The sequence below is a fragment of the Melospiza georgiana genome, chromosome Z, assembly GCF_028018845.1.
Source record: "Melospiza georgiana isolate bMelGeo1 chromosome Z, bMelGeo1.pri, whole genome shotgun sequence".
NCBI lineage: Eukaryota > Metazoa > Chordata > Aves > Passeriformes > Passerellidae > Melospiza > Melospiza georgiana.
Window position 1 is genome coordinate 54,301,627 of NC_080465.1, and position 6,651 is coordinate 54,308,277.

The window sequence follows — 6,651 nt, forward strand, 5'->3', positions numbered from 1 at the left end:
GACATGCTTACTCAGGCATTCATTTGCCATTTTTTTAGGATTAAAGAATCATTTAGGTTGGAAAAGACCCTGAAGATCATGAACACCAATAACACTGCCAAGACATCACTCACTAAACCTTGTCCCTAAGTGCATCAACTACACATCTTTTAAGTACCTCCAGGGACTTGGAAATGATAACTTCTTCTACCACTTCGTGATATTCCATAACTTCCCCTGGCAGCCTCCTCCAATGCTTGACGACCCTTTTGGTGAAGAAATTTTCCTTAATATCAAACCTAAGCTTCCCCTGGTGTAAGCTGTTTCCTCTTGTCCTATCATTTGTTACCAGGCTGAAACAATGTCCTCACTACAACTTCCTCTCAGGCAGTTGTAATGAGCAATACAGTTACCATTAAGCCTCCTTTTCTCCAGGCTACACACCCACAGCCCCCTCAACTGCTCCTCATTTGACTCCTGCTCCAGCCCCTTCCCCAGCTCCATTCCCTCCTCTACACACGCTGCAGCCCCTCCATGCCTCTCTGCTCCCCAGGGCCCACAGCTGCACAGAGCACTCCAGCTGTGGCCGCAGCGCTGCCCAGCACAGGCCACGCTCACTGCCCTGCTCCTGCTGCCCCACTGCTGCTGGCACAGGCCACCATGCCCTTGGCCTTCTTGGCCCCCTGGCCACACGCTGCCTCATCTTCCGCTCCTCTTGACCAGCTCCCCTCTTCTCCCACAGGGCAGTTTTCCAGCCTGTAGAGCTGTAGGAGTTGTTATCACCCAAGGCAGGACTGTGCATTTGCTCTTTTTAAACCTCAGGCCATTGGCCTCACCCACTGATCCAGCCTGTTCTGATCCCTCTGCAGATCTTTCCGGCTCTCTGGCAGATCAACACTCCTGCCCAACTTAGTGTTGTCTGCAGACTGACTGAGGGAACACTCCGTTCAACAGGACTGGTCCCAACACTGGACCCTGGGGAACTCCCAGCCATCAGCTGGATGTAACTCCATTCATCACCATTCCCAGGGTCCAGGTGTCCAGACAGTTTTTCACCCAGACACCGCAGCTGTCCAAGCCATAAGCAGCCAGTTTCTCCAGGAGAATGCTGTGGGAGATGGTGCCAAAGGCTTTACTAGAGTCCAGGCAGGCAACAGCCACAGCCTTTCCCTCAGCCACCAAGCAGGTCACATTGTAATAGAAGACCAGGCTGGTGAAGCCAGACCTGCCTTTCATAAGCCCATGCCAGGATCCCAGGCAGGCAGGGCCTGATCCCCAGTCATCCTGCAGACAGATGGCACTCAGCACAATGGCCTGCCCTGGCACTGAGGTCAGCTTGGCAAACCTGAATCAGAAGTCACCTCACTACCCACACAGAGTCCTCAACTCGGCCCACAAACTCCAGCTGAGTCTGTAATACAACAAGCCAGTAGGAGCTTCAGGGAAATGCTTCTCATTCATCAGCTGAATTTCAACTTATAGTATGCAAACAAATCTAAATCTTATTCCAAGAAATAGCAAAGCACAGCCAAGTACTATACTGAGTTTTACGACTTATTTCATCTAAAGTGAGAGAACGAGATGAAGTAGGCATATTTGCTTCACACACCTAAGTAAAATGTGTTAAATTGGACTTTTTAACACTATTCTGTAAGAAAATATATAGCTTAGTTCTAAAGAGATTCTTGGCTGAGGTTCTTTAAACAGAAGAACAGCAGCAATGTGGACTCTCCATAGCAGGGGTTTCAGAGAAGAGAAAAGGCTCATGTGATCCTGAGAACCTTTTTCCATTAATAAAGGGAAAGCCAACTCACACAATTTATGCTTTCATGATTTCTTTGCACTCTTGTCACACAACAATGAGAAGTCCTAGTTTCCTTCCAGTTCCCTCCACATGCCAGTTACTACAAAAAAAGGCGAATCTACTAAAAGCCAAACTCAGCTTTGTGAAACTCAGCACATTTCAGAATCTATTTAAAGAAGCCAAGAATCATACCATTAACAGCAAAAGTAAGAGCTTTTTATTGGTATCTGATTTCCAGAAAAATAAGCAACTTTCACTCCAACAATTTAATCTATGTGTGAGAAGCTAAGTATTAAGTAATGTTTGACTATGTCACCAAATTTCTGTTACAGGGTAAGAATATAAAGTTCATAGCTTCAAAAAAAATCACTGTATTAAGAGCGGTATCACTATACTATTTTGCACAGCCTAAATTCTTTTTATTTTGAAAATAAAAGTCTACCTGAATAAGGTTTCTTCTTCCATTACAGATTAATGTTCTATCAGCTTAGGGTTAAAACGCACCCCTGAAGAATAATACTACTTGTAGTACTATTCTGTATGTAGTATTATGGCTACTATGGCTACGAAAGCCATATCAAAATGTTATTGCTACTTAAACTTCAATGCTTTAGTTTAACATCTCCATAGAGAAATCAAACTACTTGTCCTGTAATACAACTGTATTTACATATTAACACCATAGTCTTGTCTACTGAATTTTATTTCTCATCTTCTTAAAATTCACGTGGAAGTAATGGCAAAATGCATTCTCTCTGATATCAAAAAGAATTAATGCTTCTAAAATGTCTTATTTCCACTAGAGATTACTAATACTTAATAAAGAATGACTGCTTTAAGACACAAATGAACATACTCATGAACTCAATTAATCTTTGGCAGTTGGTTCAAATTAGCATATACTATCTTTGTGACCATGAGCAGCGAGCAGTATCAGAGATAGTGTCAGAGTAGCACATGGAGATACCAAATCCAAACAAGTATTATCTTTTAAACCTTTCTTCCAACCACATACCTCTCCCATATCCTTCATTACCCCTGTTAAACTGAGGTACAATATTGAGCAAATGCTCACTGCCCAGTTGCTTCATCACCCAGCTACAACTGATGCAACTCAATGCTACTTTTCAACTAAAACTGAACGGCAATCAGGCAACAGCTCATGTTCTGCTGTTGAAATAACCATCATAGTTATTTTTAACACTATTTTATCCAAAGTTGTTTTTGTAGTGATAATTCAAGTTGATTAGAACCAAAATCCCAACAGTGTGAAACAGTACTGAAACTTTTTAAGTTGGGTATGTTAATCTGAAGGGTGTCAGATGTATGGCTATGAAGTAATAGGGGTTTTATTTTACCAATACTGGTAAAAAAAAGGATTATGAAAATAACATAAGCTTGAACAGCAAACCATTAGAAGATTCACTGAAAAATGCGTTACAACTATTTCCCAGCAGAGTTCACATACATTCATTCAGTATGTTTCATACACACATTTTTAAACTTACAATGGAAACTTCCAAATACACTTAAATGATCATAAAATAATCGTGATACTTTTTTCTTTTAACATACATAATACTGATACCTCCATTAAAAGTTAAAAAGTCTGTATTTAAAGTCCATTACCGAAAAGCCAAATGATTGCTTATTGTATCAATATCTGGTAAGTTACTAAAACCATACTGTGAAAACATGGTAACTTGATATAAAAAAAACTACATATGGCTTTCTAATGTCCAAATTATACTGAGATAACTCAAAGAAGAATATGAGGCACAACACAAAATCCAAAAGATTCCAACACTGAATTTTAGGTAAGTGTGAGTGAAGACCACAGAATTAACACATTTCTACTGTACAATGCCATGGAACAACTTCTGAGAAGTTGTAGAAGTAGAGACAAAATGAATACTACCCTAAATCAGTGGTGTCTTTTCACTTCCCACTCACAGGATGTGTAAGGGCAGAGGGGACACAGTAGCTCAAATGGTCCCACCTCTCTACTCAAGCAGGGTAATCCTAGAGCACATTGCTCAGAACTATGTCCAGGTTCTGGAATACCTCCAATGAAGGAGACTCCACAGCCTCTCTGTGAAATCTGTCCCAGTGTCTGATCATCTGCACAAAGAAGTTCTTCCTCATATTCTGCTGGAACTTCCTGCGCATCAGTTTCTGCCCATTCCTCTTTTCCTATTGCTCAGCACCATGGAGAAGTGTCTGGCACCTTTCCCTCAGACACCTACAGACATTGATGTGATTCTGGTCTTGTCCAGACTAACAGGCCCTACTCCCTCAGCCTTTCCTCCATGGTGTTTTGTGCACTCATGATACTTCAGAACAGCTTGCTAATATTTCCAAAAGCATATATCTAACACCCGTGTCAATAATTTTGTTTATTGTTATTGAGTTGCTTGAAAGACACTACAAAAGTTAACCATTAAAAACCAATTCAACCTGTTTTGCTTGTGCAGAAAGAAGGAATTTTTAGAGTTTAGCCAAGATGAAGTGAGCCAAATCAAAATTTTCTTTCTCAATCATGACATGATTGAGGAAGATTTATTGTTAACTAAGCTGTTTCATTTTAAATACAATGACAGAGATATAACTGCCTTACTCTAGAGGTTATCTAGATAGAAGAGATTCTAAAAATAACCTGAAAGTATTTATGAAAACTAAATTTCTACACTGAGTTTTAGACATAAAATATATATATTTGTGTATTAAGCATACTCGAGATACTGCAAATACAAAATGCAGGTGTTTATTAGGGTCAACAGCTACTAGTTTAGCAATAATACAAACCAAAACAGTATCCCAAACTCTATGCATACAGTGGCATAGCATACTGCTGATGGTATTTGTTGTATGTTCCAAAAAAACTGCATTTGTGTATTTGTGATGTCAGTTACGTGGGGAATATTTTGTGCAACAGATGTCTGGGTACCAACACCTGACACACCTGAGCATGGGTTTCATTGCTTGGGGGATGGGCATAAACAAGGCAGGCTGTAATACATGCTTTGTGGTCAGCAGAGTTTCTTATTGTATTTCTTAGAAATGAAAACCTGTAATTCAGTAACTAGATCACCATATGGCTGTCCACAATCTTTTTTTCTCCCTTATGCAACCAAGCACATATACGCCTCTAACTGAATATTATACTTTTTTGACACCTCAAGCATCTAAGGAGAGTAAGTACATGAAAGGCCTTTGTCAAAGGGCACAACTATGCTATAAATAGTCTTCACCCCAACTACAGGAAAAAAACATATCAAGGAAGTTGACGCTGAAGCATAACAATGATCTCATGATGCCCACTTCAATATTTCTTGAGTGCTTAGGATTGGACAAACCCATCTGGCATTCAAGCTTTTTCAAAGTCAGCTTAAAAATGTAATATTATAGCACCTGGAGAGGAAAAGGTTCTGTTTCTCTGCATTTCAATTAATTACCTAATCTCATTTAACTCTTGTTGTAGCCTTAACTTACCAAAATGTCGGCCGTACTTCTGAAGCAAAGTTTGCAAACCTGTACTTCTCCACCTAGTATACAAAACTACCTCTTCTAGTTCAACCAGTAGCTGGTAGAAGCAACCACATGAAAACAGATTATGAATAATTATGTTTTATTTTTTCAGAAAGTTAGAAGTTTCTGTGACAGCGTTAACAAAAGGCTTGTCTTACAGCTCTACAGGTCAGCACCATTATATTGTTTATAGCTGGGAGGGGACATGCAAGGCAGCAGCAAACAAGTAAGTCAGTTTAGTACAGCGGAATCTTCATTTCTCTGCACTTACTCAACGATGTCTGATGTTTACAGAAATCTGAGCTATTCTGCTTTACATCCAGCCAATTCTGAAGCTGTGAATGGCCGCTAAGGCTAAAATGACTACAGAATCTGAGGCTGTGGTCACAGACACCTGTACACACCCATCCTTCATCACCAGAGGTCAGAGGGCACGTAACAGAAGAAATAAAACCTCCCAACACAGAGTTTTGAGGTTAATTACTCTTTTAATAGTGGAGTTTTTAACTATGGTTTTTGCAGGTCAAGGCTTTTAAATATCTTTTCACAGGAGAGAGCGGCTCAGCTCTTCCTAAGACGCAGCCTTCATACTCCAGGGATATTCTAGCTATGGAGTAACTGAATGCCTTCAGACTTATTTTGAAGGACCAAACCACTAAATTATGTCAAATTACATCGTGCTACCGCAAAATAAAATTTTAAAAAAGGAAAGCAAAGCAAAACTGCTGCACGGGCTTCGAGTGACACGCACTGGACCGGAGGGGGGCAGCGCCCCGAGGACTCATCCCGCTCCCGGCACTCACCTGTTCGCCTTCCTCTGCCCCCGCCAGAGCCGCTGCGGTTCCTTCGACGCCTCCGCCGGGCCGCCGAGCTACGCCCCGACTCCGGAGCGGCGAGGAGCGCCGGCCAGCCGCGCATACGGAGCAGCCCCGCTCCCTCCTCACCGGCTCCCTGCCCCGGCTTCTCGGCTCCTCATCCCCGCCGCGGAGCTCCGGGACACCCCCGGCCGCCTCCTGCCCAGCCCCTGCCGCTGTCCCTGCCCAGCAGCCGCCTCAGCTCAGACGCAGCGCCGGGGCCGCGTCGCCCCTGCCCCTCACTCGCCACCCCCGGCCGGCGCCCCCACGGCCGCCATCTTGTCCGGGAGGCGAGAGGGGCGCGCGCAGGCGCGGCCGCGGCGATCCCGGGCCCGCAGCGGCGGCCGCGCGCACGCGCGGGGGCGCGCCCCGGCCCGCCCCGTGAGCGCGCACCTGCCGCGGCGAGACGGGGTCGCGCGGGGGTCGTCATGCATCCGGGCCCGGTCACTCGGAGTAGGTCACTCCGGGTCAGTCACCTGGTGCGGG

The 6,651-nt window shown here is 43.6% G+C and overlaps 1 protein-coding gene across 2 annotated transcripts in view; it reads right to left on the reverse strand.

Moving 5' to 3' along the window:
* The window catches only part of APC (APC regulator of WNT signaling pathway), a 93,896-nt gene extending 87,575 nt beyond the window's left edge, over positions 1-6,321 (reverse strand). Inside the window, exon 1 of one of the 2 annotated variants that reach the window (XM_058044330.1) lies at positions 6,115-6,321. The gene's annotated coding sequence lies outside the window, so the exon portion shown is untranslated. The remainder of the gene's footprint in view (positions 1-6,114) is intronic. The other variant, XM_058044328.1, reaches the window with a different exon arrangement.
* Between the last annotated feature and the right edge of the window lie 330 nt (positions 6,322-6,651).